A 15,184-nucleotide genomic window follows, 5' to 3' on the forward strand; every position below is an offset into this window, starting at 1 on the left:
AGGTTCCACATCTACGCTGACGACACCCAACTCTCCCTCACCATGACCTCTCCATTGTCTCTGGTTTGTCACACTGCTTCTCCTACATACATTACTGAATGAGCAGAAAATTCCTGCAACTTAATATTGGGTAGACCGAAGCCATTGTATTCAGTCCCTCCACAAACTCAATTTGCGAGTCAACACCATCCCTCTCGCTGGCAATAATCTGAAGCTCAACCAAACAGTTCGCAACCTTGGCGTCCTATTTGACCAAAATCGAGCATCAAACCACATATTCACTCCGTAACCAAGGCCGTCTACTTCCACCTCAGTAACATAACCGTCTCCACCTGCCTCAGCTCATAACTTGTTTAAATCCTCATCCATGCCTTTGTTATTTCTAGTGTTGACTATTCCAATGCTCTCCTGGCCGAACTCCCAAATTCCACCCTCCATAAACTGGAGCTCATCTGCCCACAGCTTAACTCGCACCAAGTCCCGTTCACCCATCACCACTGTGCTCGCTGACCATCATTGGATTCCGGTCCAGCAACACCTCGATTTTAAAATTCTCATCCTTGTTTGCAAACCTCTCCCGAGCTTCGCTCCTCCCTATCTCTGTAATCTCCCAACCCTACATCACTCCGAGAGCTTTCGCTCTAGCTCCTCTTTTAAAATGCCCCTTGAAACTTACCTATTTGCCCAAGATTTTGCTGGGAGAATATCTCCTTATGTGGCTCGGTGTGAAATGCTGTTTGATAACGCTCCTGTGAAGAATATTACTACGTTAAAGGCGCTATAAAAATGCAGGTTTTGTTGATAATACGGCTCCCTGTACTGCACCAATAACACAATCGGAAATATATGTACAAAAGCAAAATACTGAGGATGCTGGAAATCTGAAATAAAAATAGAAAATGCTGGAAATGCTCAGCGGGTTAGGCAGCATCTGTGGAGAGAAAAACAGAGTTAACATTTCAGGTCGATGGACTTTTGGTGGAACTGTATAAAGTTAGAGATGCATGTGCAGAGGCAGGGAAAGGGGCAATGGCAGGAAAGAACTAAAGGGAAGGTCAGTGAATGGGTAGAAGGAAGGAGTGGTTAAATGACAAAAGGAGTGATGGTACAAGATAAAAAGGAGGTGCGAATGGGACAAGTGAAGAAACCAAAGATGGGTCTAGAGATGGTGTAAATGGCAATGGCAGAATCATGACCAACACCTGCTGTCCGAAAAATGGGAGCAGCTGTTATGATCTGAAATTGTTGAACTCGATGTTGAGTCTGGAAGGCTGTAAAATGTCTATTCGAAAGATGAGGTACTGTTCCTAGAGTTTCTGATGAAACTTATAAGCACAGTGTAAGAAGCCGAGGGCAGAGAGGTCAGAGTGGGAGAGGGCTGGAGAATTATTCTGAGAAGCGACCGGAAGCTCAGGATCATGCTTGCGGATTGAATGGAGGTGTTCAGCAAAGCGGTCACCCGATCTACATTTGGACTCCCCAATGTAGAGGAAACCGCATCGTGAGCAGCGAAAACAGTATTCTAAATCGTAAGAAGTACAAGTACAGATATCTACAACGTTATAATACTGTGATAATACCACTCACAGGGAAATACCAATAACACAATAGGAAATATATGTACACAGTTATAATAGTGTGATAATACCACTCAGTGCAGCGACATCTACTGTTGATTTTAAATATACCATCACTCGGAGCAAATAGACAAGTGCCGCTCTGTGCAAAACACATTAAAACAAATATTGCTGAACCAGGCACTCACATTAGGCAGTGAATCCGTTAAAGGGGAGAAATAAGATCGAGAAAAGGAAGAAATTATCGCGGTGAAGCGGGAGGAATTATACCGTCTAAGGGGAGAAATGATTCCACTAAAGGGGATAAAATATACCATGAAGCGGTGGAAAGGCCATAGTTAAAGGGGAGAAGCGTTCCTGGTAAATAGGAGCATTATTACAGTTAACCAATAATATCCATAATTAGCCATTAACTCCAATACTTTACCTGGAACGCCGATAGCTGCAATGACGGGATAGTAAATGGCAAACACCAGACCTTTTGGTATCCCGTGCATTTCTCACAGAAGCTCTGAGCGCGCTCTGCACTACACTCAGAGATTGTCACATTTTATACCTGATGTCAGGCTCCAGGTAGATAATTAGATGGCTTGATATTTTATATTAATTACACTAATTGAAACAAACAAATCAGTGCAGCCGCTGCCAGGGTCGTGTTTATGTTTCGATGGAATGGAATGTCTTAAATTAAATCTGACCTGCCTCTAAAGTGAAATACCGAGTGATTGCAGGATGATCCCGGTTAGAGTTCGTCTAAAATAAAATAAAACGCTGAATCAGCGTTTCCCGTGGTGCGAATGAGTCTCGTACAGGAGGACTTCACGGATTTTACCCCCTTAATGCTGAATTAAGAGGTCTCAGCACAATCAATAATTGATCGGATAAACTCGGGTCCTGCAGCCGGACATCGCGGCCAGGTTCTCACTCCTGGTAATTATCCTGCTTCGTCCGGGTAAGCACGGGTCACGTGCAGCTGTCTCCAACGTCCTCTGAAATTGGACACCCACTTTAACCAACTGTCTGTGTATTCAGTGTTGACAGGTCCAGTTCAGCAGAGTTACATTCAGTGTGGACAGTTCCAGTTCATACAGTTACATTCAGTGTGGACAGGTCCAGTCCAGCAGAGTTACATTCAGTGTGGACAGGTCCAGTTCAGCAGGGTTACATTCAGTGTGGACAGTTCCAGTCCAGCAGAGTTACATTCAGTGTGGACAGGTCCAGTTCAGCACAGTTACATTCAGTGTGGATAGATCCAGTTCAGCAGAGTTACATTCAATGTGGACAAGTCCAGTTCAGCAGAGTTACATTCAGTGTGGACAGTTCAAGTTCCACACAGTTACATTGAGTCTGGACAGGTCCAGTTCAGCACATTTACTTTCAGCGCAGAGATCTCCAGTTCAACACGGTTACACTCGTTGTGGACAGGTCGTGTTCAGCAGTTACATTCAGTGTCGAAAGGTTCTGTTCAGCACGGTTACATTCACTGTGGACAGGTCCAGTTCAGCACAGTTCCATTCAGTGTGGACAGGTTCAGTTCAGCAGAGTTACAGTCAGCGTTGACAGGTCCAGCTCAGCACAGATACATTCAGTGCACACAGGTCCAGTTCAGCAGTTACATTCAGTGTGGACATGTCCATTTCAGCATGTTACATTCAGTGTGGACAGGTCCAGTTCAGCACAGTTACATTCAGTGTGGACATGGTCCAATTCAGCAGTTACGTTCAGCATGGACAGGTCCCGTTCAGCACAGATCCATTCAGTGTGCACAGGTCCAATTCAGCAGTTACGTTCAGCATGGACAGGTCCAGTTCAGCACAGTTCCATTCAGTGTGGAGTGGTCCAGTTCAGCAGTGTAACATACAGTGGGGATTGGTCCCATTCAACACGGTTGCATTCAGTGTGGTCAGGTCCAATTCAGCAGAGTTAGAGTCAGTGTGGACATGTTCAATTCAGCACAGTTACATTCAGTGTGGGGAGGTCCAGTTCAGCACGGTTGCATTCACTGTGGACAGGTCCAGTTCAGCACAATTACATTCAGTGTGGACAGGTTTAGTTCAGCAAATTTACATTCAGTGTTGACAGGTCCAGCTCAACACAGATGCATTCAGTATGGACAGGTCCAGTTCAGCACAGTCATATTCAATGTGGACAGGTCCAGTTCAGCAGACTTACTTTCAGTGTGGACTGGTCCTGTTCAGCACGGGTACATTCATGTGTGGGCAGGACCATTTCAGCACAGTTACATCCAGCGTGGACAGGTCCAGTTCAGCACAGGTACTTTCAGCATGGACAGGTCCAGTTCAGCACAGTTGCATTCACTGTGAACAGGACGAATTCAGCACCGTTACGTTCAGTGTGAACAGGTGCAGTTTAGCATGCTTATAATTTGTGTGGACAGGTCTAGTTCAGCACAGTTACATTCAGTGTGGACAGGTCCATTTAAGTAGGGTTACATTCAGTGTGGATAGGTCCAATTCAGCACAATTACATTCAATGTGGATAGGACCATTTCAGCAGAGTTACATTCAGTGTGTCAGGCCTAGTTCAGCACGGTCACTGTCACTGTGGACAGGTCGTGTTCCGCAATTGCATTCAAGTGTCGAAAGGTCCTATTCAGCAAGGTTACATTCTGTGTGAAAAGGTCCAGTTCAGCACAGTTACATTCAGTATGGACCGACCTCTACCTAGCGGAAGCTGAACGCCAACTCTCCGACACCTCCTCCTACATCCACCTGGACCATGACTGCACTACCGAACATCAAACCACCATTTCCAAGACTGTCAGTGACCTCATCTCCTCTGGAGATCTCCCCCCCCCCCACGGCCACTATCGTCATAGTTCCCCAACCCCGCGCAGCCCACTTCTACCTCCTTCCCAAGATCCACAAACAGGACGGTCCTGATAGACCCATCGTTTCAGTCTGCTCTTGCCCCACGGAACTTATCTCTTCCTACCTCGACTCTGTCTTTTCTCCCCTTGTCCAGTCTCTTCCCACCTACATCTGTGACTCTTCTGATGCCCTCCGCCACTTAATCAGTTTCCAGTTTCCTGGACCCAACCGCCTCCTTTTCACCATGGAAGTACATCACTCCACACCTCCATCCCCCACCAGGTTGGCCTGAGGGCACTCTGCTTCTTCCTTGAACAGAGGCCCAACAAGTCCCCATCCACCACCACCCTCCTCCACCTGGCTGAACTCACATTGAACAACTTCTCCTTTGACTCCACTCATTTCCTCCAAATTAAAGGTGTTGCTATGGGTTCCTGCATGGGTCCTAGCTATGCCTGCCTTTTCGTGGGATACGTGGAACACTCTTTGTTCCAGTGCTACGCGGGTCCCCTCCCTGGCCTCTTTTTCCGGTACATTGATGACTGTATTGGTGCTGTTTCCTACTCTCGCCCTGAACTGGACAATTGCATTCACTTTGCCTCCCCAATTTCCACCCTTCCCTCACCTTCATATGGTCAATCTTCGACTCTTCCCTTCCCTTCCTCGAATTCTCCGTCTCTATCTCTGGGGATAGGTTATTGGCAGCACGGTGGCATAGTGGTTAGCACTGTTGCCTCACAGCGCCAGGGACCCGGGTTCGAATCCGGCCTTGGGTGACTGTGTGGAGTTTGCGCATTCTCCCCGTGTTTGCGTGGGTTTTCTCCGGGTGCTCCGGTTTCCTCCCATAGTCCAAAGATGTGCGGGTTAGGTTGATTGGCTATGATAAATTGACCCTTAGTGTTAGGGGGATTAAATACATGGGGTTACAGGGATAGGGTGGGATATGTGTTGGTGTAGGGGTTACGGGGATCAGGTGGGATATGTGTCGGTGCAGGCTCGATGGGCCGAAATGGCCTCTATCTGCACTGTGGGGTTTCTGTGATTCTGTGATTCACTACAGGCCCACTGATTTCCACAGCTACCTGGACTACACTTCATCCCACCCCGCCTCATGTAAGGACTCTATTCCATCCTCCCAGTTCCTCCATCTCCGCCGCATCTGCTCTGATGATGCAACCTTCCACACCAGTGCTTCCGACATGTCATCCTTTTTCCTCAACTGAGGATTCCCCTCTACCGTGGTTGACATGGCCCTCGACCGGTTCCATTCTATCTCCTGCACTGCTGCCCTCACCCCTGCCCCTTCCTCCCGGAACCACGATAGGGTTCCCCTTGTCCTCACCTTTCACCCTACCAGCCTCCAAATTCAACGGATAATCCTCCGCCATTTCCGTCACCTCCAACGGGATCCCACCACCAAATGCATCTTCCCCTCCCCTCCACTTTCAGCATTCCATAGGGACCGCACCCTCCGAGATACCCTAGTCCACTCCTCTATCACCCCCAGCACCCCTTCCCCTTCGCCAGGCAAGCGCAGGAGATGCACTAGCTGCCCATATACCTCCCCCTTTCCCATTGTCCAGGGCCCCAATCACCGCTTCCAGGTGAAACATCGATTTAATTGTACTTCTTGCAATCTGGTATACTGTATTCACTGCTCACGATGTGGTCTCCTATACTAGAGACTATAGGGAGACTAAATGCACATTGGGTTACCGCTTTGCGGAATACCACCGTTCAGTCCGTAAGGGTGACCCCTGAGCTTCTGGTCACCTGTCATTTAATTCACCATTCCATTCCTACTCAGACCTCACCATCTGCAGCCTCTTGCATTGTTCCATGGAAGCTCATTGTAAGCTCGAGGAACAGCACCTCATCTTTCGATTCGGCACTTTACCACCCTCTGGACTCAATATTGAGTTCAAAAATTTCAGATCATAACCTCGACCCCTAATAATTTCATTTTTTATCCTCACTTTTGGTTTCTGCCTTTTCCTTTTTATTTCTCTTTCCCACATGTCAGCTGTCTTTCACTCTGCCAGCGCATTTCTCACTTCATCTAGAGCCATTGTTTGTATCTTTACCTGTCCTATTAGCATCTCGCCTCACCTTGAATATCTCTTAATGTTTCTTCTTTCATCCCCTCCCCCATTTACCAGCCCCCAAACTGCCTTTTAATCTGTTTCATTTCCTGCATTTTATCCTCAGTTTTGAAGAAGGGTTTCGACCCTAAACGTTGACTCTATTTCTCTCTCCACATGTTGCCTGGACGACTGAGTTTCTACAGCGTCTTCTGTTGTTAATCCAGTTCACAGAAATCACAGAAACCCCACAGTGCAGATAGAGGCCATTTCGGCCCATCGAGCCTGCACCGACACATATCCCACCCGATCCCCGTAACCCCACGTATTTAATCCCCCTAACACTTAGCCAATCAACCTAACCCGCACATCTTTGGACTGTGGGAGGAAACCGGAGCACCCGGAGGAAACCCACACAAACACGGGGAGAATGTGCAAACTCCACACAGACAGTCGCCCGAGGCCGGATTCGAACCCGGGTTCCTGGCGCTGTGAGGCAACAGTGCTAACCACTATGCCACCATGCTGGTTCAGCATGGTTACTTTCAGTGTGGACAGGTCCATTTCAGCACGGTTACATTCAGTATGGTCTGGTCCAGTTCAGCACAGTTACATTCAGTATAGCTCATTTCAGCGCGTTTAATGGCTGTCTTAATGGATCGTTGTGTGAGTAACGGTGGTGATAATCCTTAAGCTGAAATTGACAAAGTTTATCCGGATTTAGCACGGTCTGTAAGAATCTTAAAATTGACCAGGCTGCTGGGCCTGACATGAGAAACAGAGGGCGCTCAAAAAAATGGGGACAGTGCTCCGTGGGCCCCGTGCTCCTATATTGGACAATTCGCTGGGACTGGAATTGTTCCGTGGACTGGTGAGAGGCCCATATGGTTCCTAGAGTTAATAAAGGAAATGTAAGAACTGGGAAATTAAAGGCTCATTAGTTACACTTCAGTTAAATGCATCGTCAGTTAAACACTGAACGTTCACCTTGAGAGAGCACGGATTATTGGAGAATCTCAACAAGGTTTTAGACAAAGGTTTGGTCTCACTAACTTGGTTGAACCTTTACTAGGTTGGTTGCAGGTTTCCCGGTTACCATTCTGGATCTTGAGTTCCAAAATGCCCTTGACAAATTGACACATGGAAGGTTAGTGAATGAGGTTCAGTTCTGTGCGTTTAGCAGGTAGTTTTTGGCTATACTAAGGAACCGGCTGCGTTGTCGTATAGAGAGTTAATTATTAATAGCAGTGGTTGTGCGTGTGGACCTGTAACTGATGGAGTTACGCAAGGAGCAGCGATGGGACGGTTGCTTTTCACCATCATTATCTATGATCTGCAAGAAGGCATCGGGGTAACTTCGTACAAACTCAGAGATGATACAAGGAATTGTTTGGGGGTTGGGTCCTTAGATGAGATAAATAAATTACAGGCAGATCTAGATGGGGTGGGGGAACGGACCCACATCTGGCAGACATAAGTAAATATCGATAAATGTAGCGTGAATCACGTGGGCTGGGTCGATGCCAGCCACGTGTACACAAGGCAGGGTTGTGTATGGAAGGATAAGGCCCTGGGTATTATAGGGTCAGGGCTATTCACATGTACACTAGAAAGGGTTGTGTACTGGAGGACAAGGCCCTGGGAATTACAGGACCAGGGCTATTCATTTGTGCACCAGGCTGGATTGTGTGCAAAGCTGCTGAACAGGACTTGGTCCTAGGTATGATGGAGCCAGTGCTGTTCACTTGTATACCGGGCTGGGTTGTCTGATCAAAGCTGCTGAGCGGTCAGAGGCACTGGTAATATAAGAGCAGTGCCAGTTACGTCTGTTGGATTATTCATTGAAGATAGGAGCAGGAGTAGGCCATTTGGCCCCTCGAGCCTACTCCGCCATTCAATTAGATCATGGCTGATCATCCAAACTCAGTATATTGTCGCTGCCTTCGGCCCATATCCCTTGATCCCTTTAGCCTTAAGAAATATATTTAATGAACTGGCCTCAACTGCCTTCTGTGGCAGAGAATTCCACAGGTTCACCACTCTCTGGGTGAAGAAATTTCTCTTCCTTAAATAGGCTCCTACAACTAGAGATTGTGCCAGACTTTATAATTCACTTCGTTTACTAACGATAAAAGGCTTATCTTAAAGCACCCTTCCCAACCATAGAGAACAGAGCAGGTCAGCCCTGCGCACAAAACTTACTGTGCGTTAACTTAATAAGACATCATGAAAATGGCTTCTCCAAGAGCTCGAATGCCGCTTTCTTTCCTTCTTTCTAACTAAAAAAATCATGGCGTATGTCTTATACCCATTCGGTTTATGGTTCTCTTTCTGCTGAATGCAACTGCATCTCATGTTTTACAAACACCCATTTGTTTCAAATAGTTTGCCAGTGAGAGATGAGAGTGGGCACAAACAGAGTGCATTTTAAGCAGAGTTTAATGTTGGGAATTCGGTAGATGGAACTCTGGTAAGTCGTGGGTGAGTAGTTCTCAACCTGAAATTTAGTTTTAACATTTAGAATTTGACTTAGAACTATAAAAACTGTAAAAAGAATAAACTGCAAGTTAGTCACGTGTTAACAGAGACTGTCTCACTGGTTGATAACAGTTGACAGCTATAAGTGATCAGCTGAATAGGGGGTAATTACTGTGAGCAGGAAGCTCAGTGAGCACTTGTAGCTTGGGTATGGTTCGAAAAGTTGTATAAAAGTTACCTGCTGACGCAAAGCATGGTCGTACAGAGTTGTCATAAATGGAGTGCATCATAAACAGAGTGTAAACGTGGGAATTCGCTGAGAGGGTTCGGTGCAGAGGAGGAAGGAGGTGCTGCTTTTGACTTCAATACTTGTAGTGGTTCATGTAACTGGTGACTATTTAATTTTATCTACATATAACTTAAGTTGATCAAGTCGTTATTTATAAAACTAAGAATTATAAGCTAAGTTGATTAAATACATAAAAGTTAATTAATTAAATAAATAAAACAAGGTTTGATAGGGATGGCATTGCAGAAGGTGTGCCGCAACAGCAGTATGTGAGAGTTTGTGGGAGCATTGCGATCCCGGACAACCACAGCTGCAGTAAATGTCTGCATCTCGAGAAACTTCAGCTCAGAGTTGTTAAGCTGGACTCTGAGGTGCAGACAATGCGGTGCATCAGGGAGGGGATGATTTACCTGGACACATTGATCCAGGAAGCAGTCACACCACTTAGAATAGGACGTATTTTAGGTCTGGTTAGTGGTCATGGACAGGAGGGTGTGAATGCATGTCAGACAGGTGAGGCGACCTCCAAGTGAAGTGATCCAGGAGCCTCGGCCTTTGCCATTATCCAACAGGAATGAACTTCTTGCGGCCTATATGGATGACATCAAATTCTGCAGAGTGGATGAACAAATTGACCACAGCATTGTGGTAAAGGAGGCCGTTCAAGTGGCTGGGGAGGTCAAAGGGAATGTGGTCGTGCTAAGGATGAGTATATTCAGGGGGATAGATACAGTTTTCTGCAGCCGTGACTGGGAGTTCTGAAGGTTTTGTTGCCTGCCAGGGTTAAGGATAGCTCCTATTGGCCAGAGAAGAAATTTGAGTGGAATGGGAAGGATGCAGTTATCGTGGTCCACGAAGGAACCAACAACACAGGTAGAACTAGAAATAAGGTTCTGCTGAGAGCATTTGTGGAGCTAGGGTCCAAATTAATAAGCAGAACCTCAAAGGTAATAGCCAATGGATTATTACCTGAGCTACACGCAAATTGGCATAGGGTGAAAAAGAACAGAGAGATAAATGCGTGACTCAAAGAGTGGTGTGGGAGAGAGTCTGTTCAATTCAGGGGCAATGGCACCAGTACTGGGGAAAGAGGGAGCTGCTCCGTTGCGACAGGCTGCACATAAGCCGGGCTGTGACCAATGTTCTGGTGAATCAAATAACTAAGGCTGTAGATATAAGAACATAAGAACATAAGAAATTGGAACAGGAGAAGGCTATTCGGCCTGCTCTGATGTTCAATAAGATCATGGCTCATCTTCTACCTCATTTCACTTTCCTGCAATATTCCCATATCCCTTGATTCCATTAATAGGACTTTTACCTAAAAGGGGGAGGAGTCAACTGAAGGGAAGTTTATACATTTAAAGAGAAACGTCAAGGCTGTAAAGCGATTTGGATAAAGGTACGTGGAGTGTGACAGAAAGGAACAGATAATTTAATTGTAATAATGCATCAATGAATAAGGCCAAATCAAGAAAACATGAACAAAGTTAAAATTATTTTCGCTTTATCTGAATGCACGAAGCATTCCTAACAAGAGAGAGGAATTAATTGCACAGATAGAGAAAAATGTGTTTAATTGAGAGCCGTTACAAAGAATTGGTTGCATGGCGACCAAGGTAGGGAACTAAATATTCCAGTGTACTTGACTTTTCTAAAAGACAGACGAAATGGAAAATGAGTGGGTGTAGCACTGATAATAAACGTCAACATAAGAACAGTGGTAAGGAAGGATCTTGACTTGGAAGAGTTGGAAGTAGAATCAGTATTGGTGGAAATAAGGGCCCAGAAATTCAGGTCTCCACAGGTAAGTACGCATGGAGTACTCACCCGTAAGCCCAATGGAAGTGCTGGTTTCATGCATGCACTGCACATGCGTGGGAAACCGGCACTTCCGTTCCCCTGAAAGAAGGGGTTAAGAGGTGGAAGGCATACGCAGGAGAGGCATTGAACTTACGTTCTTTTTGCAGGTTTTCCTGGGAAGGTAAGTCTCCAGAAGTTAGACATGTAAAAAGCAGTCGCAAGGCCTGCTTTTTACAAGGTAAGTGGTGAATTAATTGAAATTGAAACATTTTTTCCACAGGCTTTTTATTTTTAAATACTTTAAAGAAAGATAAGTTTATATTTAGCCCCATTAGAAAATTTTAAAAAATTTTGAAAAATTTAAATTACTGTTTAAAATAGTTACTTGATGTAATTTATAGTTTATTTTAAATATGTGATGTTTATTTTTAATTTATTTGAAGATTTAGTGATGTTTTGGGGTTTGTAGTATTTATAGGTTTGACTGCTGTCAAACTTATGAGTGAAGCTTTCCCTGCTACCATTGGCTCTCCATGGCCCATGTGATCCCAGGGGACACATCAAACTAACTGCGCCCCTGGGACACGCAAGCACTGTGCACCGGCAGTTCGAGGACGCCGAGAATCCCAATTCCACGGAGGCCCACAGCTCATCGGCCGGTGTGGTAGGTAAGTGCAGGTCAGAGGCTTGCACCCACGGGAAGCCTCCGACACGAATTTCTGGGCCAATAAATAACAAAGTACAGAAAACACTGGTGGGAGTAGAATAAATAAGAGGAGCTTGTAACAAAAGTAATGCAATAATCGTGGGGGACTTTAATATTCAAATAGACGGAACAAATCAAATTGGCAAAAGCAGTTTCGAGGAGCAGTTCATGGAATGCGTTCGAGACACTTTCCTAGTAAAATATATCATTTAACCAACCAGGGAAGAGGTTATTTTATATCCTGTCTTGTGTAATGAGACAGGGTTAATTCATAATCTCATAGTAAGGCATCCTCTGTGGATGTGTGATCATAATATAGAAAGAATCGTATTGAGGTCAAGGGTGAGGTACTTACATATGAAACAAGAGAATTAATTTTAAATAAAGCCAATTACACAGGTATAAGGGCGAGTTAACTAAGGAATATTGGAGAAATAGATTAAAGTTATGATGGTAGATAAGCAATGGCTAAAACTTAAAGAAATATTTCATAATTCTCAACGAATGTACATTTCATTCAGAAATTAAAACATAACGGGAAAAGTGATCCATCCGTGGCTAACTAATGAGGTTAAGGATAATATTAGATCAAAATAAGATGGTAATAACGTTGCCAAGAAGAGTAGCAAGCCTGAAGTTCGGGAGAGATTTAACAGACATCAAAGGATGTCCAAAATTAGACAATGAGGGAGAAAATAGAATGAGAATAAATTAACAAATGATATCAAAACAGTTTGTCAGAGCTTCTACAAGTATATAAAAAGGAAGAGAGTAGCAAAAATTAACTATGCTCCCTTAGAGGCTAAGACAGTATAAATTATAATGAGGAATCAGGAAATGGCAGAGACGTTAAACAAATATGTTGTGTCTGTCTTCACAGCAGCAGACACAGAAACATGCCGGAAATAGTGGGGAGGCTATGGTGTAATGAGAGTAAGAAACTTAAAGTAGTTAATATCAGTGAAGAAAAAGCACTGGATAAATTAATGAAACTAAAATCCGACAAATTCCGTGGACCTGATGTTTACATCACAGGGTCCTCAAAGACGTCGCTGCAGAGATAATGGATGCATTTTTATTGATTTTCCAAAATTCCCTAGGTTCTGTAACGGTCCCAGTGGATTGGATAGTAGAAAATGTAACACTGCTACTCAAGAAAGGTATGGAGAGACAAAAGAGGGAACTACAGGCCAGTTAGCCTGATACCAGTCATCGGGAAAATGCTGGAATCCATTGTTAAGGAAGTAGTAACAGAGCACTTAGAAAATCATAATATGATTAGGCAGAGTCAACATGGTTTTATGAAAGGGAAATCGTGTTTGACAAATCTGTTAGATATTTTTGAGGATGTAACTAGCAGGGTAGATAAACCCTTCATCTAAGTCATTAATATAGATTGTACATAGATGAGGGGCCAACACTTATACTTGTGTCACTCCACTAGTAATAGCCTGCCAACCTGAAACCGACCCATTTAAGCCTAAACTTTTTTTCTGTCCTAAACCAATCCTCTATCCAGGCTAATATATTACCTTCAAAAGTGAAGTTATTCACTTTGGTAGGAAGAATAGAACAACAGAATATTTCTAAATGGTGAGAAATTATTAAATGTTGGTATTCAGAGGGATTTGGCTTTCATTGTACGAGAAACAGAGAAAGTTAACATACAGGTGCAACACGCAATTAGGAAGGCAAATGGCATGTTGGCCTTTAATGCAAGGGGGTTTGCAGTACAACAGTAAGGACGTCTTGCTACCATTGTACAGGGCCTTGGTGAGACCACACCTGGAGTATTGTGTACAGTTCTGGGCTCTGTATCTAAGGATGGGTATATGTGCATTATAGGGATTACAGCGAAAATTCACTAGATTGATTCTTGGGATGAGAGGGTTGTCATATGAGGAGAGATTGAGTAGATTGGGCCTATACTCTCTGAAGTTCAGAAGAATTAGAGGTGAACTCATTGAAACATATAAGATTCAGAGGGGGCTTGACAGAGTAGATGGTGAGAAGTGCTTCCCTTGGTTGGAGAATCTCGAACTAGGGGTCATAGTTTCACGATAAGGGGTCGGCCATTCAAGACTGAGATGATGAGAAATTTCTTCAATTAGAGGGTTGTCCATCTTTGGAATTCTCTATCCGAGAGGGCTGTGGATGCTCAGTCATTGCATATATTCAAGGCTGAGACCGATAGACTTTTTCTGGAATCAAGAGATATGATGATCGGGCGGGTAAGTGGTTTTGCGGTCGAAGATCAGCCATGATCTTTCTAATGGCAAAGCAGGCTCGAGGGGCCATATGGCCTACTCTTACATAGGAACAAAGGAATAGGGGTAGGCCATTCAGCCCCTCGACCCTGCTCCGCTATTCAATGAGATCATGGCTGATCTACGCCCTAACTCCATATACCCAACTTTGGTCCATATCCCTTAATACCTTTGTTTAAAAGAAAGCTATTAATCGCTGATTCAAAATTAACAATTGACCTAGCATCCATTACCGATTGCAGAAGAGAGTTCCAAACTTCTACCATCCTTTGGGTGAGAAATTGTTTCCTAATTCCACTCCTGAAACGTCTAATTTTTAGACTATGCCCCCTAGTCCTAGAATCCCCAACAAGTGGACAACTTTCTCTCTATGTACCCTATCTGTTTCCCTTAATTTCTTGAAAACCTCGATCAGATCACCCCTTAACCTTCCAAATTCAAGGGAACACAACCCTAATTTGTGTAACCTCTCCTCGTAATTGAACCCTTGAAGTCCAGGTATCACTCTGGTAAACCAACGCTGCTCTCCCTCCAAGGCCAATATATCCTTCCTAAGGTGTGGTGTTTGAACTGTTCACAATACTCCAGGTGTGGTCTAACCAGGGCTTTGTATATCAGCAGCATAACTTCGACCCTTTGTATTCTACTCCTCTAGATTAAAGGCCAGCATTCCATTAGCGTTTTGATTATTTTCTGTAACTCTTCATGACATATTAATGATGGATGTACCTGAACCCCCAAGTCTCTTTGGACCTCCACTGTTTTTAGCTCTTCACCATTTAGAAAGTACCATGTTCGATCCTTTTTAGGTCCAAAGTGGATGGCCTCACAGTTGCCTTCATTGACACTTATTTGCCACACTTTTGCCCATTCACTTAATATGTCTATATCACTTTGTAATTTTATGCTTTCATTTACACTGCCTACGATGCCACCTATCTCTGTGTCATGAGCAAATTTGGATATATGACTTTCTATGCCATCATCTAACTCGTTAATACATACTGTGAATAGTTGAGGTCCCAAAACAGATCCCTGCGGGACACCACTAGCCATATTCTGCAAACTTGGGTACCTGCCCATTATCCCTACTGCCTGTCTCCTGCCACACAGCCAATGTCCTAACCAGGTCAATAATTTGCCCTCAATTCC

Source organism: Somniosus microcephalus, chromosome 4 (assembly GCF_052327205.1).
Source record: "Somniosus microcephalus isolate GS21.2 chromosome 4, FLI_Smic_1.0, whole genome shotgun sequence".
NCBI lineage: Eukaryota > Metazoa > Chordata > Chondrichthyes > Squaliformes > Somniosidae > Somniosus > Somniosus microcephalus.